Source organism: Lissotriton helveticus, chromosome 2_1 (genome assembly GCF_964261635.1).
Source record: "Lissotriton helveticus chromosome 2_1, aLisHel1.1, whole genome shotgun sequence".
Lineage (NCBI taxonomy): Eukaryota > Metazoa > Chordata > Amphibia > Caudata > Salamandridae > Lissotriton > Lissotriton helveticus.
Window position 1 is genome coordinate 390,628,213 of NC_136059.1, and position 26,748 is coordinate 390,654,960.

A 26,748-nucleotide genomic window follows, 5' to 3' on the forward strand; every position below is an offset into this window, starting at 1 on the left:
TTTTGGTTGAGGCTTTGAGAGGAGCCTTTTAAACTCTAGTTGTTAGCGAGCGCATTTCCTCGATGATTGACTTGCAGGTATGGTACTCGTAGCCCTTGTGTACAGTCTGGATCTCTGTCTCCCACAGCGTACTAGCAACGAGTTCCTTTCTGCCATCTATTTCCAGCACCAGAAAACTATACATTAGCAGATTGGAAAATCTCTTGAACCTCTGGAAGAAGTTTGCTCATCCAGCAGTAAGGTTTTATTTCTATAGTGATCAAAAGCCTTGAAGAAGCCACTAAGTATTTCCGGGTTGTCAGGTAAGAGACTACCGTTTTGGTATGAATGTCTGGTAGTGTGGGTTTATAGTATGGTCTATGTGGGAAGTGTTGGGATGTTGTGAAAGATGTTCAGAGATACAAACGTGGCTGTGATTAGTCAGGGATTGAAGCAGAGAGGTGCAGAGTCACATTTACTGCACAGACTTGTTTGTCAACAGTTTATCATTGTCCTAAAGCAGGCCTTGTGGTACCGGTCACAGATGTTGCTTTGATCTATAGGTTTTAGCTATGTTGCTTTGATCTATAGGTTTTAGCTGCAGTGTGTGTTTACATTCAATGCAGCTATCCTGTACTCCTTATCTTTTCTTTTCACACTCTCTCGCTCCTGCCCCTTCCTGCTCTATTCTTCTTTCCTGCCCTCCCTATCCCTTCTGCCTTCTCTCACTCAATTCCCTCTGCCCTCCTTCTTGCTCTCTCTCTTCTGCCATCCCTCTCTTCTGCCTTCTTAGTCTCTACTGCCCTCCCTTTCCACCGCAATACCAAAAGCTCAAACTTTATCAAAGTCGAAACCATTGCATTGTAAATGCTTGTTTACCTTGTCGGCGAGTATTTCCAGTGTCTTCACAGCAGAATTGTTCGGTGAGGAACGGAGTGTATAGACGAATGGGGAGGATCACTTGAAGGACAGAGATTCTTTGGGAACGTCTGTAGCAAGTACCATCCTACAAGTTCATTATTCTTGTGAGGAAACAAAGGTAGGACAGCATCTGTGTGGATCTCCATTCACTTTCTTCCTGTCAGGAAATCAACGACTGGAGCACCACACAAGTTTTGTGAAAATATCTGATCTTCTGCCCCTTGAGTCTAAAGTGCGTATTATTTTCTTTTCACAAATTTGTTATTTTGCTGTAATCGTCAGAATTAGAAGGATCTTCACAGCACAGTGAGAGTTTGCCATGAAGGTACTGTCATTCATATTTCTATTATATTCTGTGTGCCACACATCTCGTGTGAGTCTTTCTCAGCGGTGACAGGCACACATTAAAAAAGAACTTTTCCTCACCATCACATGTGAATTTCAGAGAGACACGAACTTTTAAAAGCTCCGTTTTTTTCACTCTCATCTCTTACTCAACAGCTCTAACAACGTGCAGCGACAAAATCGGTGACACGCACACCACTGTTTCTATTGGTTTCATTTATATTTAAAAAAAAGAAATTGTTATAAGAACATAATTCATAGAAATATACATGGGTGTATTGTTTTTTTTTTTAGGTGACATGCACATTTTCATTTTAAGACATTTTTTTTAAAGTGAATTAAAAAAATATATAGTGAAACAGTGAATCTTATTGAATTTTTATTATTTCTCATGTTAGTTTACACAATGTGAGACATTTATCTTTCTAGGTGGAAATATTTGTGAATTCATGCTATGCTCATTGCTAAAGTGTGATGTACATTTAAATGTGATTAAGAGCAGCAAATAATTATTGGTATTTAAGTTATTAAGTATAGACATGCAGGCAGTACAGGCACCTCCACCTTTTCTAGACACACCTGGAGAACCACCCATAAAGTGGCGCAAATGGTTTGACGCATTTGAGAATTATCTTGGTGCCATAGGGGCACACAGGTTCAGAGCAGAAAGGAAACATTTTTTACTGTTAAATTCGTTAGGATTTGAAGGTAGCGACACACTAAAATATTTACCCGAAGCAGAAGCAGTCGAAGGGGAGGAACCTGATGAGTATTTGAGCACCATTAAGAAGTTAGCTAAAAGATACGACGCACAACCAAGTATAGTTGTACTGAGACACAAATTTTTCAAATGTGCACAAAAGAGTGACGAAGATGTAGACACATATATCACAGCACTCAGAAAAATGATAGCAGACTGTGGTTTTGAAAATTTTAGTGAACAAATAGTTTGTGACCAGTTTATCAGTCAATGTTTTGACAGAACTATCAGACAGAAACTACTCTCATTGGACAACTCCTCTCTTGAGGAATCTATTCGTATTGCTAAAAGTATTGAAACGTCACAAGTTTCGGTGAGGGAACTCAAAAATAAGAACAATGAATCTGTTAATTCTGTAAAATTTTCAAATGTAAAGAAAAGAAAAGAAACCCATCAAAATAATTTCTTCAGAAGAACAGACATTTGTTTAAGATGTGGTAACTTACCCCCCACAAAAAATGGTAGGCCATGCCCTGCTAGTAATGTTGTTTGCAGATCTTGTGGTAAATTGGGCCATTTTGATAAAGTTTGTCAGTCAAAGAAGAAAGAAAAAGTGTGTGTTATTCGTGTAAAAGATTACAGTGACAGTGACAACGAAGATCTTTTAGGGGAATTGAAAGACATGGTCCTTGTAGTGAATGATTCTGACATCAGGACTGGTGACCCAAATGATTGTATTGATCCATATGTCAATATTGTTGTTGGTGATAAGAATTTACGCCTCCTTGTCGATTCTGGTGCGCATATTACCATGATCACTGATGCACTTTTTAAAAGCAAATGGAGTAATAGAGAACTTTTACCCCCAGATCGCGCACCAGTGTCGTATGAAGGACGCAAAATAGAACTATCAGGCTACTTTGAAGATGTCATGGAATTAAAAAACAGGCGCATTTATGGTAAAAGTTATGTTGCCTTAGATGGGTTAAATATACTCGGGGGGTTTCACAAGGGCCTGTTTAACATGATGCTATGTCCTGGTAAGAAAGAACAAGTTTTGGCCATCAGAAACCTTACACATGTTGAAGAGTTACTTAACAATTATCCTAGAGTTTTTTTAAGAGAATTAGGAAAAATGAACGGGTTCAAACATAAAATAAAAGTTACGAATGAAGCAACTGCTGTGAAACATAAGATAAGAAGTGCACCTTTCAGTATAAGGGAAGACCTTGAGAAAGAGTTGTCATCCATGCACAAGAGAGGAGTGATCGAACCCATTGAATCTTCGGATTGGGCATCACCCTTAGTTATTGCACAAAAAAAAAACAACGAGTTGAGAGTCTGCCTGGATTTGCATAGCCTGAACAAAGTTATATGGGTAGACTCACACCCCTTGCCCAACATCAATGAAATGTTGGAAGTTGTGGCAGGGGCAAAGATTTTCACAAAACTTGACCTGGCGTCTGCAAACCACCAGGTAGAAATGGACATTTGGCATGTATCTCACACCTTTCAATTCACCATTTGGCATGTATCAATTCTGTCGAATGCCATTTGGTTTGGCTTCGGCAGCTTCCGTTTTTCAACGGCTAATGGTCAATCTTCTCAAAGAAATAAAAAACGTAGCTATTTTTCAAGATGATGTCCTTATATATGCAGGTGACCAGGAAGAACATGATGAAACCCTGAAACTTATTTTGTCCATTTTTGAAGAACATGGCATAGTTCTTAAGTGTGATAAGTGTGAGTTCTTAAAAGACTCTGTCGAAAATCTGGGCCACGCAATATCCAGCGCAGGAGTCATTCCAAAACCTAGTTTGGTTCAAGCCATAGTGGATGCCTCTTCTCCTAAGGACAAAGTTGGGGTGAAGTCACTTTTAGGGTTGACAGAATTCTATTCTCGCTTCATACCTGATTATGCAACCCGTGTATGTCCCATTTCTAATCTCTTAAAAAATCAAACAGAGTGGGGGGCGCTAGAGGGCGCACTGCGGGTTGGCTGCCTGCTAAGACAGCTCCGCCGGTCAGGCAGGCAAATTGGCCATAATACAGCGGTTGCAGTACGGATAATTATTGACTTCTGGCTGAAATGTATGTCGGAAGTGGTTGTGCCTAGCTGGGGAGAAGCTGCGTTCTGTGGCGAAGTGTGGGAGACGGTAAAATAGCTTCAAGTCAAGAACGTTCCCACTATCGCGGACTTTTGCAAAATGGCCGCCGCCTGGTGATGGAACACCATGAGACTGCCTGAAGATCATCGGCAAGCTGAAACAGGTAGCGCTCGGCTAGAGACACTGCAGCCACAGAAGAGGTATGCGGGCGATCTGCTAAATTGCAGTCGGACACACGGACGTGGGTGCCTGATCATGTGCATCGTTGAGGCGGCAGACGGCACAGCGGTAACCCCCAAGCTGCCGGGATGGCTGAAAGAGATGCTGCGGTAAGCGGAGGAGGGCGGGTGATCTGTGACTGGAGGAAAGCACACCGGGATTGGAAATAGCCGCTTTCAATAAAGCAGAATGAGGGCATTATCGGAGCAATGGCAGGCTTAAGAAACAGTTTGGCGATATACTACACACTCCCCAGGACACAAAATGGCGGCGCCTGACGCACAGGCTCAACTCTGTAGCACAAAAAAAAGCAAACTTCATGCAGAGTTAAATGCACATCTGGTTGTGCTTCTTTTCTTTATATGCTGCGAATTGGAAGGAAGACGACATTACCAGGGGGTGCCAGGCTGACGAACCGGATCACGCGCGAAATAGCGGCGCTTGGCAGGGCGTTGTCATTCAGAGTTTTCCAGATCGGTAAGGGCCCGTCCAGTCCAGGGAATTGACATAGACAGCGATCTGTTACCATCACATTATTGACAACGTTGTGACATGACACCAGGGTATTGCTAGACTGGTCCCTGGCAGAAATATCGGCAATATCACGGCACAACATGGTGTCACCTCAATTTGAGCGCGAAATAGCGGGGATTAGTAGCGCAAGGTTCTCATGGTGAAGGACGGCCCGCTCCAAGCCACTGCATCAGTAGCAACCTATGAGGACCTACTAACAAGACACTTCAGCATCTGGACCATGGACAAGCGGAGGCCCGTCTGGTCCTGGCAATAGAAAAAAACGGAGATCCGTTGCCCTCACGTCTCTGGTGGCGCCGTAGCATACTATCAGGATATTAACACACCACGCTCCATGGGCCATTCAGCTTAAAGTTGCTCTTAGCACCTCTTCATGGGCCCTCCTCTCTGTTATTGCTAAGTGCGCAACTGGACACTCGCCATTATACCATAGTCCGGAAGGGCTATTTTGAGCATCATTGCTCTACAGACCCGAACTGAAAGACTCCCAATGAAATAAAAGTTGTTCTATATCTGACTGCAATAATCACTAACAACATGGGCAAACCGGACAAGCAGCAACCTAAACTTACATTTGAATCAAAAAAGCAACCTAAAGGTGCAGCATCGCATTCAGACACCGGTTGGAAACGGAATCTACATCTGGTGGAGCTATGGAGGCTGTTCTTAAAGCGATCCAATCAAGCCTGCAGGACATTAATTGGAAGTTGGACCACCTCACGCAGCGAGTGGACAGCATGGCTGCGAAATTGGACAAACAAGGTGAGTGACTGGACAACTCGGAAACTCGCATCGCAGCTGTTGAGGATGAAGCGCATGCCACTACCAGTAAATGTGATGGGATGGAGAAGGTGCTAGAAGTTATAAAGAGCAAGGCGGAGGACCTAGAAGCCAGATCTCGCCGGAACAATATTCGAATAGAAGCCGTTCCAGAATCGACAAATACTGTCCGACTGGAGCCGTATGTGGAGGAGATGCTCCGGTCGGTGTTCAGGGAGGAAAATTTCTCAACTGTCCTGATAGTGGAACGTGCGCATAGATCCCCTGCACCATGTCCACCTCCCGGTGCGGCCCCGCGCCCCATCATCGACTATTAAATTATAGGGACAGAGATGCTGCACTAAGGCTGGCCAGGGAAAAGCAGCAAATTACATACAAGGGCAATAAGCTAGAATTCTACCCTGACTTTACTATAGCAGTCCAGCAGGCTCGTAGAGAATTCTCTCAGGCTAAAGTGAAATTGTGCAAGCTTAAAGTGGAATATGCAATGCTCTGTCCCGCCAGATTGAAGGTAACGTGGGAAGACTGATCGACGATCTTACAGACTCTGAAAGCCGCTCATGAATTCATCAAGAAAATCACTTCAAAACGTAAAGATCGTTGGCGGGATGAGCAATCCCAGGACTCTGACTAGGATATCCTCCCTATGAAATGGCATAGCTGAACAGAGAGACTAGCACAGGAATTGTTCACACTTTACGTCTGAGAGACCACACTGTGTAATTTGTGCACTACGACTTGGACCTGCATAACGCTGCCATTCCACTGGCCAGGCAATGTGTAAGGGATAGCCGTTTCATACGGATCATGGTGGATTGACGAGGAGCAGAACAACAATGTGGTGAATTCCTGAAGGAAGCTTATCTGAGGACTGATTTCACTTCATTGCACTTGGAAGACAGGAACTCAAGTGTAGTATCAAAGACTCATGAGGTCGTTTCACATCCATTATTGTGATATGCTGAGGTTAATACGTAGGTGTTTCTTTACATGTAATTGACTGCCGATGGTTAATAGATTAGGCATACCGTGGTGCAAGTATAGTGTCACTCTTGCTGCTCCGGGGGTCTACACTGTATAGTTGCAGGGGAAGTCAGCCCAGTATCCTCCTAGTGGGTTATGATGTCTTAATGTACCTTCCATCTGCAGAATATGGCACATGATTATAGACTGAATGTAAGATGGTGCTGCTTATGAATCGGGGGACGCATAGGGACATAACCATTGTAGTATGTATTTCTGACCCATGGTAAGATATATGTTGAGATCTAATTGAGCCTGGCTTATGTTCTGAGGTGAGGGCCTCAATGGCCAGTGTTGGTCGGGCATTGAATCACAGCAGAGAAGGGGTGACAACTGAAAGTGCTAATCCTGAAATGATTTGTGGGCTCAATTTCACGAATATTGGGAGGTTGGAGGTGGGGGTTGGGATGCCCCGTCATAGGTTGATAGACCCCTTAGGACTTCCCGGAAGTTATTTTAGCGGTAGGAATATGATACTGGCTAGTAGCTATTATGAACCACGTTATCGTGCACCCTGTTTAACTTTCAGCCAAGTATCTTCATTTTAAGTTTGATTAACCTCACACTGCATTCACATTGTTAACCTGACTACACCCACTACTGTGGATGGTGTTGTGTGCCCCTGGCGGACCCTCAAGTGGGTGTTCCCCGAGTTTTTCATGGTTGGTTTGTGGTTTACTGAGGGGATTTGTCTTTGGCATGTTTGGGATGCTAAAGTGGGTGGGGGGGGTGGGTGAGGCAATGTTATACAGACCAATGTGCTTAAGATGCAACTCCGCAATCCAGGATAACTTTACTACACAACGCGGGACAGATGCAACTCAACATATACTATTTAATGAAGGGGAGGTGCAATGTCTGACTTCTATATCATGTTGGGATATGTCTCATCACTGGCGTCATGGTACCAGATAAATTGCGACCTGTGACCTTAAATCTCCTCACATGGAATGTGTGGGGATTTGATAATTCTAAAAAAATCAGGCACATGTTTGCTTATCTGGATCGGTGGCATATTGACATTGCATTGCTCCAGGAAACGCATATTGCCCAACAATCTGGTTGCAAATTGGGTCATAAATGGGCTGAAGCTATCTACAGCTCGACGTACTCATCGTATTCTAGGGGGGGGTTACAATCCTGATTAAAAAGGTTACAAATTTTTCTATGGAAACTTCTATAACAGATACTTTGGGAAGGTACGTCATTATTATAGGCATACTCAGAGGACAGCGGCTGGTACTTATAAATACGTACGGTCCGATTACGGATGCCCCTGATTTTTTTCATGAAGTTTGGCAGAAACTGCACGATGTGGCAGATAAGGCACTTCTATGGGGGGGTGGACTTTAATTTGGTATTGAATGAGCAACTTGGCAGGTCAGGGTCCACAGAACCACACCGGAAAGCTATGAAAAAAATGAATGATGTTATGTCAGAACTACAATTGTATGACATATGGCAGACTAAGAATTCAACATGTAGAGCAGCGACACACACATCAGCTGCACATAACAGCTGGTCCCGCATTGATTATTGGATAGGGTCAAAGGACACACTGCTCTGGGCTAACACTATTAAACACCTCCCAAGGACACTGTCAGATTTTTACCCCGAACTTCTATCTGTCGGAATCCCCCATTATGCACCCCCTCCTTATAGGCGCTTTAATGCAAAAGCGTTATCTGACACAGTATACACAGACACGATCACCAAAGCCATTTCTGAATTCTTCCTCTTTGATGAACCTACCACCGATGACCCATGTCTGCTATGGGAGGCTTTTAAAGCCACATTACGTGGGGTATGCTTGAGCACATCGGTGGGAATTTTGAAAGATATTCGCAGACAATTATCTAGGTGCGAGAGTCAGTTAAGATCCCTAGAGCGTGAATATGAGCAGTCACAGAACTCGCAAACACTGGGAGACATTAAGTCTGTTATGACCGAATATCAATCCCTAGCTGAAGACGAACTTAAATACAGGACGAAACGTGCCAAAGCCAGGGCCTTCAGAGAGGGAGGTAGACCTGGGAGTATATTGGCGTCTAAAATATGTGAAGGTCGTGCTCCACAAACTGTCCTGCAGATCCAAAGTGCCAAAGGGGAGGTCCAAACCACTGCAAAGGGTATATTGCGGGAATTTGTGAACACGTATGGCGCACTATATGAATCACGAAACACAGCGCCCCCGAGGAGATAATGCAGTATCTGCAAGATGTCGCCATTGCCTGGCTTTCAGATGATCAAAGGGAGTATCTCTCCCGACCAATTACAGTAGAAGAAGTCACAGAGATTATTAAATCACTTCCTAATGGGAAGGCTCCGGGCCCCGATGGGTTCACCTGTGAATTCTACAAGACCTTTGCAGATTTAATAGCACCCCACCTGGTCGCTATGTATGGTGATGCCTTTGATAAATCGATTCTCCCTCCCACTTTACGAGAAGCAGTACTGGTGGCCCTTTTAACGCCAGCAAAGGACCCCGTATACTGTGAATCTTATAGGCCGCTGTCACTCATAAATGTAGACTCCAAAATACTAGCCAAACTGTTAGCAGTGCAACTGCAACCCCTTATGACCGCACTGGTTGTGCCGGACCAGTCCGGGTTTATACCGACTAGGTCAACAGCACACAACACCAGGACGCTGTTCGCGCTATCCCACTACATAGTATCTACTACCAAAGCGGCCGCAGTTATGTTAGATGAGGCCAAAGCATGCGATTCAATAGAATGGCCATACCTATTAAGAGTCCTTAAAAGAATGGTCTTTCTCCCGATATTCCAGCAGTGGGTCCAGCTGCTATATACCAAACCTGTTGCCCGTATTCGTATAAATAACTATATCTCTGATACTATGTCTATAGCACGTGGGACAAGGCATGGGTGTCCACTGTCCCCATTATTATTTGCATTGGCACTAGAACCCTTAGCTTGCAAAATTAGACAGTGTCATCGCTACTCTGCTCTACAATTTCCGGAACGACGTTACATATCTCAATGTACGCGGACGATATGTTATTGTATGTTCGTGACCCGGAAATCCATTTAGCCCCCCTGTTGAGGGAATACATTAAATTCGGGAGGCATTCTGGCCTTCAAATAAATTGGGACAAATCTATTTTTATCCCCCTCACAGAATCCACAAGTCCGCACATCACTGAATTCCCCCTAGAGTGGCAATCCGAGCCAGTGAGGTAGTTAGGAGTGTGGTACCATCGGGACCCGGTAATAGTCATTCGTACGAATTACGGCAGAGCTATTAGCACTATTTACGACAAAATTGACCGTTGGATCCAACTACCCCTATCTTCAGCTGATAGATTAGCAATTATAAAAATGGTAGTGCTACCAAAGTTCTTATATCTCTTTAAAAATATCCCCATCACACCCCTGCCGGAAGTCTTCCGTCAGCTACAATCATTATTGATCAAACTTATATGGGCGGGTGAGCAAGCCAGAATTGAACTGCGAGCTCTAACGCTACCATACTCAAGGGGTGGCTTCAGGGTCCCAGATTTCCTTCTCTATTATTTATGTGCCCAGGTGCAGTACGCCCACCATTGGTACCATAGGACTCCCTATCTTACACATATGGCAATAGAGGAGGGTGACGCGCTACCTCTCCCATTGGCAGCAGTAATAACCCATCAGAGGCCTCCACTACATGCCAAAGATATTTATACGGTGGAAGCTACCAACACTGCGTGGCATCGAATAGGCAAGTTGGCACATAAGCTCCCACTATATGCACCTGCCTTCCCATTACAACACCATCCACACTTATCTGTTACCCAAGAGGAGGTGGGAATGAGACTATTACAGCAGGTAGGGATTGACACGATGGGTGCTCTCTATCGTGATGGGATGTTTAAACAACTACGAGATGTTGATTATGTCAGTAATCAAACACTGCTATTTCGTTTTACATATCACAGGCTCCAGGGAGCGATCAAACAGCACTACTCTACATATCCGGCGGAACCTCTACAACTGAACGCGCTTCAACTGATTATAACCTCCCCTAATAATAAGCGATTAGTATCAAGTCTATACACTACAATCCAAGAGGAGATAGCAGACACGACACATAAGACATGGACAAGATGGAACGAGGTGCTAGACACTCCGCTCACGGAAGAGGAGTGGAAGTTAACTTGTTCACTTACAGAAATGTTGATGCCGAATGGTAACTTAAGAATCTTGCATTATAAATACCTGCACCAAACTTATTATGCACCAGACAGGCTTAACAAATATGGTCTTCGTCCAGATGCGCGATGCAAACGATGCCGAATCGATTCTGCTGATTTTTTACATCTCGGTACAAAAGGGGGTGGTGGTGATTGATGGAGCATCTGCACCAATCAAACACTCACACCCAGTCAACAGATCTGGGTTTAATCCGTCCCCCGCACCACCCCCTTTTGTACCACTTTGTTCACCATAAGTTGGCAGGGTATGCTCAGACGTGAGTCCCTTGCTCACTTTGCCACTGGATTCAAGCAAGCCGGGCTGAAGATGGCTGAAATGCCAGAAACCGGTCCTCGGTAGCTTGTTTCCGGTCCAGGGAAGGCATGGCTTGGCAGTTCGGGCTGGACTGTTCCCATGAGCCACAGGGTCAGATTGATTTGCATATGGCCATGTCTGAACTGGGGTGGCAGAGTGGGCTAAAGAACGGTGATGGATTAAACCCAGATCTGTTGACTGGGTGTGAGTGTTTGATTGGTTCAGATGCTCCGTCCATCATCACCCCCTTTTGTACCGATTTTTTTACGTCTAGCATGGCACTGTCTACTAAGACAGGAATATTGGGTAAAGGTTACACAAATGCTGAGTGATATGGTGGGGGTGTCTATTCACTGTTACATTTGCACATGTGTCCTGGGGCTATTGTGCAATGTTCCGACCACAAAGCGCAAATTCTGCATGATTGCATTACTTCTGGCTAAAAGGAGAGTCCCATAATGTTGGGATAGTAAAAACACGCCCACAACCCGCCAATGGCTCCGTGACATGGCATACTGCCATGACACCCTTACCACCTATGAAGAGGAACTGCCGTCTGGTTCACACCCTAGAGACTACTGGTCATACCTGGTAGCATATTTACACAGTAACCCAATTGACTAAATCTGTGATGCACGTCTTTCTTTAACCTGTTTTTCATCTGCCTATTTGTACTGAGCGGTATCTTGTCTGTACTGAGCAAGTAAAATATTATTGTTATGGGATGTGGGATGCAGTAGCATGATGGTCTGTGTATTTGTTCATCTTGGACATGTTATGTCTTGAAAACGTTAATAAAAAGAAATTAAAAAAAAATCAAACAGAGTTTTTATGGGATGATTGTAATTTAGCATTTACCTGACTTAAAGAAGAGTTGTGCAATGTCAAAGCCTTGAAACCATTTGAACATTCTGTGCCCTGCATCTTGACAGTAGATGCCAGCTGTTATGGGTTGGGAGCAGTACTGACCCAGGAAGTTGGTTCTCAAGAGAATACTATTGGTTTTGCTTCAAGGGTATTGAGGGATTCCGAATCACATTATTCTGTGATAGAAAAATAATTACTTGCATGCTGGTGGGGTATTGAAAAGTTCAAGAGCTACTTGTGGGGAAGGAAGTTTACTTTAAAAACTGATCACAAACCCTTAGTAGGCATATTAGGGAACACCAGCCACAACAACACCACGCCACGCATAGCCCGTTTGACTTCAAAGCTTCTTCAGTACAATTTTGAGGTCACACACATCGCAGGTGAAAAGAATGTACGTGCTGATGCATTATCACGTCTTCCCTCTACCACACAAACGTTGACTCTGGGTCAAGACAACATTGAGGATTATGAGCAAGAAGATTGCATTATTGCAAGTGTAGAGTTACAAAATGTGTGTTCTGTATCTGAAGGCAGCTGGTATGCTGCAATGGATGCTGATGATACCTTGAAAGTTGTTAAAAGATACATTACACAAGGGTGGCCAAAAGAGAAAAACGTAAATGATGATTTTCAACCGTATGTAAAAATATGGGATGAACTTTCATTAGAAGACGGTCTAGTCTTCAGGTGTGACAAAATTGTTCCCCCGAAAAATGTTAGGAAGACACTGTTAACTAGGGCCCATGAGGGACATTTGGGAGCCACTCTCACTAAAAGAAGAATTAGAGAGTATTTTTGGTGGCCAAAAATGGACAGAGACATTGATGATATTGTTCTAGAATGTGCTATTTGTGCTAGCAGCGACAAGGGTCTCCGCACAACTAATCCCCATCTCACTCCTATTTCTTTTCCTGAAAGACCTTGGGAGAAGTTGGGTATAGATGTACTAGGACCTTTTCACATTCTGGCTCAACAAACCAAATTTGCTATTGTCCTAATACATTATTATTCAAAATGGCCAGAGGTTAGATTTGTATCCAAAGCTGACTACAAAGAGATAATTGAATTCATGAAAGAGATTTTCATGAGAGAGGGTTTCCCTAAAACCATCATTTCTGATAATGGTGTTCAATTTATCTCATTTGATGTTGAAGATTTCCTCAAGGATTCATCCATTACACATCTTAAAAGCTCACTTTACCATCCCCAGACCAATGGTCTGGTAGAAAGATTTAACAGAGTCATTGGGGATTGTATAAGGGGGCCATACAACATAACAAAGACATTCCTGAAGCAGTGAGAAGTATGTTGTGGTTTTATAGAACCACTCCCCACTCATCCACTGGTTTAGCACCATTTGAATTGTTAAGAGGCAGGAAACCTTCCACTGAATTCACCTCTGCTTGGATGTCTAAATGGTTTAAAAACAAAGAATCGCTCCAAGAATTAGATATAAGGGTTAGAAACAAAGTCCATGAGGTGCAAAACAAGCAAAACATGTATTTTGACCAAAGAAAACAAATTTCTGTACAGAGTTTGGCAGTACGTGACGTAGTGAAAATAAAGAAACAAAGTTTTGTGAAAAAAGGAACACCTAAATACAGTGAACCAGTTGTCATTGACAAAATATGTGGCAGTGCTGTACGTGTCAATGGAGGCAACTGGTGGAACATGAACAAGGTTGTAAAAGTAAATGACAAGTTTGGTTTGAAACATAGTGTAAACAATGAAACAGACTTGAAACGTGCTGTGATATCTAAAAACTGTGATGTAGATTCTTCTCAGCACACTATGACCAATTCTAGGAGAAGTTGTAGAGTGACCAGGTTACCAGCTAGATACAGATGGAATTTTATCTTTGTCCCGGCTGTTGTTGTTCTTGTTTTTTCTCTTTTCCTTATCCGTTCTCCTCTCTCTCTCTCTCCTTCCGCCTTCTCCTGTTTTCTTTCTTTCTCTCTTTCGTCACTTCTCGCTTTCTCTCTTCTCTTTATAGGAAAGGAGATATATGTAGTGTTTTCTCCTCGCGCTCTCTCCTGCACGAGGACACCATTGGTCTTTGTGTCTCGCGCTGCCTGTTGGCATGCGCGTTCCCGTTATGTAATGACAGTTGATTCAGTGTGGAGTTGCCCTTCTACTCTCTGTGGTGCTTGCACGCACGCCAGCGCTCGCATGTGAGAACTTCATTCTAGAAATTAAACTACTTGAATTTACTTTGTCTTCTGTCATCACTACAAAAACCTATTAGTACAAGGGCAGCATCACAGGGACGTCACAAAAAAATGTCTGAGCCCTGCCTCTGACTTTGTTTGTGGTTTTAAAATTGGACTGGTGTGACTATAACCAAGCTTAGATAGCCCTTTTTTCAGGGGCGGCTCCTTCCGTTTGAGCGAAGGAGCATCACCCCACAAAGAAAAGCCCCAGGCCAGAGCTGAAAAATAAAATGGTAATAAAGTTAATTTATTAGCGTTTTATTTTTCAGCAACCGACCAGTCCTAACTGAGTGACAGGATTGGGCGGGGCCAGTGCTGCCGAGTGGTAGCAGCAGGGAGCTGTGCCGTTTAAAATGTGCATGTCTCTTTGGCCAGTCACCTTACCACGGCCAGCCAGACATGCACATTTTAAACTTCTCTAACCTAGCTGTCTAAGGCAGCTGGGTTAGAGAAAGAGCAGTCCTCCAGTGCTCTTGAGAGCACTGAATGAGGCTGCTCCCTCCAATTATGGGGCCCCTCTCATGCTTGTGGATTGGTTATGGGAGTTGGGTGGGTCCCATGTTGGAGCCTGCCTTCAAAGAAGACCGAAGAAGGAGGACATTGCGTCGCTCAGGAAGGTAAGTGCATTATTTTTTTTTACGTCTCCCCTCCTCACCACTCTCGGTACATGCCAGCCTCCACTGCCTTTTTTTATTCAATTTTGTAAAGATCATCAGGCAATTTTAGACACTTAACACCCAGTCGATCCCATCCGTACCACGGTATAAACAGCATCATGTATTCCTCCGAAGGCATCTCTGTCAAAGTCCCTTTCTGTGGGCAAAGTTTGTATCTGTCTGCAACTGAAAAACTGTGCAGTTTAGAAATAAACGTTTCAGTTTCCAGTCTACTGTCGATGTGGCAAGTTGAAATGCCAAGTCTTTACAGTAATATATTTTATTTATTTATTATTGAAATGTTTGCACCGAATCACTTGAGACTCGGCTTCTCGTCGGGAAATATCTTTTCCAGCGTTACTCGGTTGCTAGGTGATAGCACGAATCCACTTAACATGTGACTCGGTGCACTTAGCAATGAAAGGGGACTTGTGTTAAATAAAGGTCGTATGTTCAGTCGGCTCTGCATGATTCAGCGGAGATTTGTCAGTTTAAAACCAGTCATTGTCCAAGTTACGTCAGCTAACCCTGAGCAATATTTCCAAGATCACATAAAAAATGTTGGAACATAAACACAGACAAAATATAAATTAGAACCAGAAAAAAGTCACAAGGTAGTTTTCAAAATTGCATATTTATATACAAGAAAATTCTCTAGATTAACATGAGTTTTAGTGACGAATGTCGCCCCTTTAAACATAAACAACTCCGGCAGGCCTGGCTTTTAGAACAGCAGCTTTGGGTTTGAGAAGCAAAATAGCTCGACCGTTATTTCTGTAATGGATACGGATCCTCAGGCACTAGTGCGCTAAATAAATACAGCAACACAACTCAATGACGATAATGGGCGATTTAATGGTACCAGAGAGAGGCCATCTTTAAGTAAACCTCGAGGGGCAAATATTTAACAAGCACAGGCACAACTAACAGGTCTCACCTTTTCGACCTCAAAGTAAAGCTTTTTGGCGATGCTGTGCAACATCGTAAAAAAGTAAGCATTGGCATAGCCAATAGGTCTCGCCTTTAGGACCTTATAAGTGTTTAGACAGAGCTATCGGCTTTGCCAATACCTTAGCATTGTTACCACCTTGTATATAACCAAGACATAAGTACAACTGAACGACCCTATTAAATAAAGAAAAAACATAAAAAATCTCTTCTGCTGGCAACGTCTTCCTGCCTGTTCTAATGCTCCTTGTTATTTCTTTTTTTTTGTTATGTGGGGGTGGGGGGGGCATAAACAATGTGAGGTTGAAGGTTGGGAAATAGTACCTAAATTATAACACGAGCAGGGGACAGACATTAAGGGAGAATCAACTGATGCCATATTCAGAGGTCAGACTGAGGTGGTGCTGAGTGATGCTGAACTGGTGATGCGCTGATGCAGAGGTGATGCTGGGCTGACGTTTAGATGGTGCAGTGCTGGTGCTCAGGCGGTGCTGTTTAGGGATTATGCTGCGCTGATGCAGAATTTCTGCTGAGGTGGGGCTGTCCTGGTGCTGGCTTGGGGCTGCGCTGGTGGTAGTGCACTGATGCGGAGGTGGCCTACTGAATTCCGCATAAGTATTCACACAAATCAGCCCTCAGGTATAAAGTTATAAATATACATACATTTAAAGGTGGCAAAACAGTATTCCACCTTCCTAGAATGACAAAACATGGGCTTTTAAAATGCAAATATTCTACCCTTAGAATTTGTCACATGGTGTAACCAATAGAAAAACCGTAGCACACTATGCCAATAAACAACACCATTTATAACAAAATACATGTCTTCAATCATTAGCACGGAACTAAAAATCCACTCTTAAAGACTGATTGACTTCAAAATATACTTTCACAATAAACAAGTTAGGCATACTGCCTTTGTCATACTTTTTCATAATAAATAGATCAGGCTCATAACTTCCATCAATAGTTGGTTATTAGCTGCACACATCCTGCTTTGATAGAATTTGGTCAACATTTATTTTAGTTTTATATAGCGCAAACTATCAGAGAGCTTTACAGGACCAGCAGTTGTGTTACAGATGAACATATTAATGTTTTTGTTAGGCAGGAATAGATCAAGTGATTTGCCCAGAATCACAGTTTGTTGAGCTTCCCTGCCAAGATTCGAACCCAGTTCCCCAGCTTCAAGGTTACCGATCTAGCTGTCAGACCACATCCTCTCCTCATTTGTGATGATATACAGTCCTGTATATGCATTATTCATGTAGAAGGCAACAACGTATACAACACTGATGGATTCAACCATTTAGTGATACATAAGCTCTTGATGAACATTTAGAAGCATAGAGAAGAAGATTAAAGCATTAGGATGAACGTTTTAAGGCTTGTTTAAGATCTTCTGGGTCATTCCAATTTGGGCATATTTTCCTTAATCATGATAGGAGAATAGTGTTTCAATGGAATGTGCATCTTGCACCAACTTATAAAATATTGAAAGCAGATATATGATTAAGTGGGTACACGTAGAAAGTGGAGAAAGAAAGACACTGGAATAACAAAAAGGGCAGTTAAACGTGGTGCGAGGGTGGGAAACAGTACTGGCTGAGCTAGAAAAGCAAGATGATGGAACAGAAAAGGAGGACTAGAATTCAGATACGGATGGACAATTAGAAACCCGAAAAAAATACAATCTCTAATGCGACTAAAAATGTGATGGTCATGCATACAAAAAGGGTAAAATAAAAAATCGCCAACGTAAAAGTGAATGGAAGCGTCTCCATTGGATTACAGCATAGGGGTGGGGAGTCCGTAGGGGTTCACCTGTGTCGTTCAGGTTAACACGCAGTCTCACATTCCGAAAATTGCCCAATCCTGACTTTTTCTGTTAATTTTTTCTCCTTAGTCTCTTAGTCTCTCGTACCTTCCTTCAAGTCCTAGTAATTTCTAGTTATCAGAAGTCTCATCACACAGGGACAGTTTGTTTGCGGCCCGACCTTCAAATTAACAAATGAATACATTCATGTAGTTGAAATCTCACTTCAGGTTAATCAAACAAACTGGATTAACAAAAATGCAAAGATTTATAAAAACAAAAGGTTAGTAAGAAAGTTACCCCTTCTGACATAGGTTCCTGAGGTAATCCTGTTTTACGAACTTTTGCTCATTTGAGGTCAGTGTTTTAATGTGCTTTGTGGGTGGTTGAAAACATATTCAATCATGTTATACCAATAAAATTATGTGCACTAAACTTCGTTTTAACCGCAATTTAACTGAGGCTGCAACCTGGCCGGTAAACGCTGCTGCTCAGAAGTATCCCAGATAACCAGTAGTAAAACCCTGTCGTGGCTTGAAATTCTCAGGGTTAAGAATACCAAATATTGGGGGTGTGGCTTGACCGCCTGTAGTACTGAAAATTCTGGACTTGTGTAATGTGCTTGCACTCGAGAATAAAACTTCATCGTAAATGGACGAATTTAGTACCAAAAGACCGAGAATGACGAGTACGTCCTGTACAGGTATTTTCAGCATATTCGAGTGACGATTTCACTTCGAAATCGTCACTCTCGTTCAGAACCCTCGGCTTCCATTTTGTGTATGGCAGCCATTTTGTGAGTTGCCCTTTACATAGGCTTATAAACCAGCTGGATTCGACCCCAGAAGGACACGTACACCTTGATCGACTTTTCCTTGACCTATGCCAGTTGGAACCATTGCCCCAGGCCAGACCTGTTAGGTCAGTTCCTCTCCAGTGGCCAAGCAAGATAGCATCAGGGCTCAGCTGGCCATAAACCTCCTCATTGCGCACACACCTGCCGTATCTTGCTCACATCTGTCTTTACTCTTTTGCTTCACTTACTTTATGGTGGGGAGGTGCCTGTTTTATTGGGGGTCCACTGATATCTGATGAAATGTTGGGCCTTGCCGGGTGATTTGTTATGGGCAGCACGACGTGAAATATGTACATGTCATCATGACTCTGCTTTTCTTTTGTAAACCAATAACTGTAAATGACATACCACAAATTCGAAGAATGTTTGCCTGAAGCTGAATATTCTGTATAAAGAGAGAAGCCTGACTTTGTAAATTCGAGCAGTCTCCTGAGAATATACTTCCCCGTGTTGTACTTCTAGGACACTTGTTACCTTGGTTGCAGCCAATAAACTAATCTTTGACTTCACCTAGAAGACTCTGAGTTTCTGTGGTCTGAATCAGGAAAAGGACTCAAGGTCTTTGGGTGTGTATTCCCTGACACCGCTGGGTTACCCGTTAAGTACCGGTTCTGAAAAACCCAGTACCTCAGTTGGGCCCAACGTTTGGGGCGATTCCAGCGGTACCGCTCCAGCCAGAGGTTCGTGAGGAGCTTCGTGTGAAAATTCTGGAGGAAGGCCTGCCACTTCATCGACCCCTGCATGTCGACGTGGTCCGAAAGTCTTTGCTGCGAGGTTCCCCGCTTCCCGACGGCTACGAAGGTCTGCTGCCCTGGCTATCGCCCTGATTTGGACCCTTGAAGTTTGGTAGAGCGAAACACTGAGACGCGTCTTCTGGTGACATCATCGATATTTCAGTTAAGTATAAGTGGAGCGTCTCCCAGTCCTTAGTTGATCTTAGTTTTGGTATCCTTGGGATAAAAAGTTTTGTGTTGGTACTTGCAAGCACCAAAACCGAAGGACTCGTGTATTCACGAGAAATCTCGTAAACGATAAACCTTTGAAGTTTGGAACTAGACTATAGAGCGAAGATGCCTGGTCTTAGACTTGGAAATTTGTTTTGTCTTGGTTGTAATAATAGGGACTCCCGATTGGAGGACTCATGTCCGGTTCCTCCGGTTGGAACTCCAACCTACGAGTTGTATGTGAAACATGGGGTAGGCCCCATCACCTACAACGAAGTATGGATTAAATACACCAGGAAAGATGGTGTTTTAAAATGGCCCCAACATGGTAGCTTCGACACGGAAATTCTAGATAACCTCGAAGTTAAACTTTTCAAGAAGAAAGCCCGGCCGGCAATGTTTGACTCTTTTCGCCTATGGCGTAAGGAGGCCAGACAAAAAGAAATTAAATTAGAGAAGAAAAATAAGAGAGAAGGGAATATTTCAGTAATGAAAGCTGCTATGCAGTTTAAAGACAATGAAGAAGAACAGATGAGTGAGCAGTTGCACAGGCAACGTAAAATGGCGATAGATAAATGCTATCCAGTTTTGCCGCGTCCCAAGAAGGATGCAGCAAAAGACCTTAAGGAAGACCCGTTAATGGGCCATTTGTTAAGTTCACCACCCCCCTATGCACAAACAGCCACGGCGCCTCCGCAACCCATAGTTGCGCCGCCCATGGTTGTTATGCCTGCTCCTCTACAGCACCCACCAGCTGCTCTTCAGCTGGCTTCCGCTCCTCCGGTGCAGCCTTTTCAAGGCACACCGACTACATCTACTTCGCTTATGCCTTCTACGACTTTGCCTAGTGCACCTTCGATTTCTCATAATGCTCCCTCTGCTATTGCCTCTACTTCAGCCTTATCTCACCCTGTTTTTCCACCCGTTCTTCCTTCAGTTTCACCTTCCATTAGGCAGAAAATGGCCAGCACTGTTACTAACCTTTTCTCACCTCTTTTCGGGTCGCCTACTACGACCCCTAACACGGAACGAAGACAGTTGCGAAGTCAACTGCCTGACTACCAAGAGAGAGATGTATTGAATCGTTTAGCTCATAAATGGATTATGGATACTGTAAAATATGACGTTGAATCTGTCATGAAAGTTTTCCTTCAGTGGGAAGCACCGACACAGAGATATGTTTTTGAACAAATGTGTGTTTTTCTCTGTGAGGATTTGGAAGACAATGATTTAGAATGCAACCCGCAGGAGTTGTGTCGTGTACGGTTCAAGTTTGGGGAAGGAATGATCGTAGGTCCCGATGTCCAAAAAGCGGTTGAGATATTGTTGTCTTATCGGAGTAAAGGGAACACTTATGGTTCGCAATCTGAGCGCGATACACCTAGGAAAAAGGCGCGACAGTATCCCATGAGAGAAGTTCCCCCTCAATAGAGAGAGGGTGACGCAACGGCTAATCCACCTATTCTGCCACACTTTCAGCGTGTGTGGGTACATGTCCCATGGAAGCGAGCTGAAGTTTTAGCACTTAAACAGACATTACCTGATCCGCGTAAAAACCCTGCAGGATATTACAAAGAGTTGTCGCAGACTGCTGGGTCATGTGTAATGAATTTAGCCGATATCGATATGTTATTTGGGAACGTTGTTCCACAGCCTTTATGGGGAAAGATTCGTCACACGGATCATGATCAGGAATTAGGTGACTCATGGGCTAACACTACTGCGACAGATGCCCTACAAGTAGGTGGCGCTAAGCCTGAACCTTTGATAGCAGAACTGCCTGGTAAAATAATTGATTATATGAAGAAGAAAGATGAAACGGTGTCTGATTTCTTCACCAGATTTGAAGAAACTTTTGTCGACCACAGTGGTCAAGATATGAGCACAGAAGGTGGTCAGAGACTATTCGTCGATAAATTCGTGCACAATTTGCTTCCTGAGTTGTGCAAAAAGTTAAAGGACTCGGAAAGTTCTTGGGCAGTCTCGTCTTCAGCACAGATATTAGCTACAGCACAGTATTATGAAAATCGAGACAAAGACGAGAAAGATAAAGTAGAAAAGAAAACGAAAGAGTTGAAAACGAAGGTCTTGTTACAGCAAGCATATCCACCACGTGGTGGTGGCGGTCAAAATAATAACGGTCAGAATAATTACCAGAGTAATTTGCAGCAGCCTCAACAATATCAGAGGAACTCGCAAAGGATCGAGTATTGTCAACCACGTGTTTCTGTAGGTCCAAACCAATGTTCGTATTGCAAGGAGGAAGGTCATTTTAAATATAGTTGCCCTATCCTATTACAGCGCGCGAATGGCGCTTCTGGTGTAAGAGGTCGAGGTGCTCAGCAAGCGCCTAGAGGAAGAGGACACGGGAATGCCCCCCGGAATGAACGTCCCCTTCCACCTCAAAATTCCATGAACAAGTTTGATCAGCAGAATAACACATCTGGTAGGACAGCTCAGTACTATACAAATGATTACTATACAGAAAGTGAGAATTGGGAGAGTAATGATTGCTAGGACAGCCATAGACAAAGAGAGGGAGTTGTTTCAGTTCCAGTAGATCAGAGCGGACCATACGTTGAGGTGATTACATCAGGTGTGTCAGAACCTTTTCTGTTGGATACTGGTGCTACGAAGAGTTCCATTAAGCACTCAAAACTCCCTGGCGCACCTTTGTCTGGCGAAACGAATGTATCAGTAGGTTTTTCTGGCGCCCCGGTTAGAAATCCGATTTCTGACCCTTTGACTCTTTCTGTTGGTCCCCGTGAATTAGAAGCACCCCTTATTCTGACAACAGGTAGTGGTGAAAATTTGTTGGGATTGGATCTGTTAAAAAGATTGTATGCGACTTTGTACTGTTCTCCCTCGGGAGTACAACTCACTTTAGGTAAGAAAGTGGTTTCTGCCATGTATTTGTCGAGAGACAAACCTCCAACAGAGTTGTCGTTTCTTCCGGACATTCTTTGGGCCACTGGTCCTAACGATGTTGGTCTTTTAGAAATTCCACCATATGTTGTAACATTGAAAACCAATGTTCAAATGCCACGAATTCCCCAATATAGAATTTCTAGTGAAGGCGAGAAAGCTTTGCTAGCGATCGTTCACGAGTTAATTGAAAAAGATGTGATTGAAGAGACAAGAGGCAACGTTTGCAATAGTCCTGTTCTACCTGTTTTAAAACGAACTGACCCATCTCAGCCACCGGTGTACAGATTTGTGATCGATCTCAGAGAGGTGAATAAGATCGTGGTGCCACAATTTCCAGTTGTCCCAGACACTTGGTTTTCGGTGATTGACCTGAAGAATGCTTTCTTCAGCATCCCGATCGCCGAGGAGAGCAGGGATATTTTTTCCTTCAGTTTAGGAGGTCGAAGCTTCCGTTTTAAACGCGCTCCTCAGGGCTACTGTGAAAGTCCATCGATATACAGTCAAGCTCTAAAAACACAGCTTGATACGATTGTTTTGCCAAAAGGTGCTACTCTTGTACAGTATGTTGACGATTTGCTTATAGCTGCGGATACTGAGGAAATTTGCAAGAAAGCAACAATGTCATTGTTACGCCATCTGTGCAATTTCCATCACAAGGTGTCACTTTCCAAGCTTCAATACTGCCGACACGAGGTGACCTACTTAGGTCATCTCTTATCGAAGGAGGGAAGGAAACTGACCCCAGAAAGAATTCAGGCAATAGCGAAATTGAATGTGCCAAGAACACAGAGAGAAGTGCGTGCTTTCTTGGGCATTACAACATATTGTAGACAATGGATCCCTAATTTTTCGTTATTGGCCAAACCTTTGGTGGCGTTAACGTGTAAAGATACACCCAATCCCGTCCCTTGGTCTGAAGAGTGTCAAACGAGTTTTTCCGAATTACGCACAGCATTATGTTCTGCTCCGGTGTTAGGTAACCCCAAGTACAGTAAGCCTTTTACATTGTACGTCCACGAGAAGGAAGGTTGCGCATTATCAGTACTGACTCAGTCATTTGGGGACAAACAACGTCCATGCGCGTATTTTCCGTCGACTTTGGACCCGGTAGCTAGAGCATTGCCAAGTCGTCTAAGAGCCACAGCGGCAGCAGCTGTTTCTATTCGACAGTCTGCTGGCCTGATCATGAATAATACACTAATCGTGATGGTCCCACATGCAGTAGACACATTGTTAAATAGAACCAAGACACAGCACTTAACCAGTGCTCGATTGTCAGGGTACGAACTGACTTTGCTAGCAAGTCATGTGCACATTCAAAAGTGCAACACCCTTAACACAGCCACATTATTACCATTCATAGAAGAATCAGATGCTTCAGAACAGCATGATTGTCTTTATAGAACAAAAGAAGAGACGAAAGGAAGAGTAGACCTCTTCGACACTCCTCTTGCTTAATGTGATGGTATATTGTGGGTGGATGGTTCATGTTTCAAGCTTCCGAATGGCGATACGACTGCAGCATATGCTGTCACGACTTTGCACACGATTGTTGAAGCTACACGCATCCCAGATAATTCAGCTCAGGCAGCGGAGCTAATTGCACTCACGAGAGCATGTGTGTTGTCGAAAGGAATGAAAGTGACTGTCTACACCGACAGCCGGTACGCGTTTGGTGTGGCTCACAGTTTTGGACGATTGTGGAGAGAACGTGGGTTCCTGACTTCGCATGGAGCTAAAATTAAGCATGGTCAGTTGGTAAATTAGCTTCTAGAATCACTGACTTTGCCTTTACAAGTGGCGATTGTAAAATGTAGTGCTCACAAGAAGGTGACTGATGACGTTGGTCATGGAAACGCATTTGCTGATGAAACCGCAAAAGAAACAGCAAAGAATGTGATGAGTCGAATGTATGTTGCAGGACCTGCGAGATGGATTGGTGACGTAGGAATGTGTGAAGACACGATAGAGAGCGTGAAGTCCATTCAAGCCGAAGCCACAGAGAAAGAGTTGAGTACGTGGAGAGAAAGTTCGGGTAGAATGGATGCGAATGGTTGCTGGATTGAATTGTCGGAGCATCAGAGATGGTTGTTACCCGATGCATATGTGCTTGCAGTAGTCACAATGGCTCATGGAATGGCTCATATCAGCGTGAAAGGGATTTGCGAGTTGTTGGCCCCAGTGTGGAAAAATTCAGGAAGTGTGCAGAGAATGTTGTCAAGAATTGCATGGTGTGTCTGCAACACAATCCTGGGAGGGGAACCCCAACTCCAGCGGGTCATTTTGCACCTCCTACGTATCCGTTCGAGGTTTTGCAGCTAGATTTCATACACATGGAGAGGTGCAACAACTTAAAATACGTGCTTGTTGTTGTTTGTGCTTTCTCAAGATGGATAGAAGCCTATCCCCTAAAGGACAATACTGCCTTGTCCACAGCGAAAGCCCTTGTGAAAGAGTACTTCCCTAGATTCGGAATGCCTAGAATGGTCTGGTCTGATAATGGGAGTGAATTTGTGGGTCGCGTGATGAAGAAAGTGTGTGAAGGGCTAGGTATTAGGCAGAAGTTTCACGCTGCAAATCACCCCCTATCAGCTGGATTAGTAGAATGCTACAACGGCACGCTTAAACTTAAATTGGCCAAAATCCAAGCGAGCACAGGTCTTAAATGGCCTGATGCTCTACCCTTAGCACTCCTATCCACCAGAATGACTGTGCATTCGCGAGTGAAACTCAGCCCCTATGAAATTGTCTTTGGCCGGCCAGCCAACATATGGGGAGTGCCTAGGCCCACGAAGTTCAGCGAGCTAGAACACCCTATTTTGCTTGATTACCTGTATGAATTGACGGCTAAATTACGTGTTTTGCATCAACAGGTACATAACTCCCTGCCTCCGGCTTCTGATACTCCAGGACACCCCATAAACCCTGGATCCTGGGTGTTGATAAAGAATTTCCAAAGGACTAAAAACGACCAGCCCAGGTGGATGGGACCATACCTCGTCCTTCTCTCTACCAGATCGGCAGTTCGAGTGGAAGGGAAGAAGGCCTGGATCCACGGGGTCCACTGTAAAAGGGTACCCTTACCTCTGCCCTATGACCAGAGTAAAGAACCTGATGCCGTGCCAAATACCGTCCCTTTTAATGATTCACATGTAAAAGGAACTGACTCTGAACAAGAAAACGAAGACATTTTGCACAAGGCTGTGCCACCATCCAAGCGAGTGAACATTACAGAGCCTGACCTTTTGTTCCCAGATCAGACAATACCTGGGAAGCAACGGTATAATTTGAGACCGAGAAAAACGAACTAATAAAGTCATTCCTTTTGCAATTTGAGACTAAGATCCATGGACAAATAAATAAAGATACTTCTTTTTCCCCCAAGTACTATTTTTGAAAGTGCAGATCTCCCATCTAGGTAACTTGCTCATTTTTGTTTTTCGAACCGCCATCCGGGTTCCGCTGCTAGGGCCGCGGTTGCCTAAAAAGTCTTTTGGGTGCAACTAACGACGCTAGGTCGGTAGTTCTGGTTGGTCTAAGGGAGTTGCCCTGGACTGACAGAAGCATCCTTTAGCAGAATCAACCTACCACAGCGGGCAGCACTTTAGAGAGGATGGAGTTTCCTGATGTGGAGAAACCTGCCAAACGAGCGAACTGTAAAAACATGTTATGCAATGCGATGACAAAGAAAAGTTTTTTCATAATGTGCATTTGTATGTTATTCAGTATGATGATATTTTTGATAGGTTACGCTTTATTCTCCTTTCGTGTAACATTTGCACCCACTGCAACACCCATACCTCCTACTACTGTTTCCTCTCATTCTTTCCACCCCTTTCCTGGCCATGAATACAATAGAAGATTAGAGTTCATTAATAACTCCTTCATTCAGCTATTGCACCAGCACCAGCTAGTGATGAACATAACTGACTGTTGGGTTTGTGGCCTTATGCCTCACACTACGGATAAAGGTATCCCTTATCTAGTTTTGCCTTTCAGTCGTAATGGCTCTGTATGGGCGTACAGGACGATGTTCATATATGCATGTGAAATCCAACCCCTATGTTCTGTAAAAGACAACCTCAAGACTAGCGCCCTAGTAAAAGGCATAGTTGACATGATTAAGGAAGTAATTTCTTATGAAGATACTCCTGATGATGAGATACTTGCATATGTAAATTGGAACGTGACCGGATATGAAGCCACTCTCAGTGAGAGACAGCAAGCTAAAGGATCATCCCCAATATGGATCGTACCCCATCAGGGTCACCTGTGTCTGCAAGGTATTGGCAGGAATCCCAGAGCTCAGTTAGGGAAGAGTGTCTGTACAGAAACATATGTCTTTGGATCTCAGACTTCCCCAGCGTTTTTAGCAGCTAATGGTACTTATTTTATCTGTC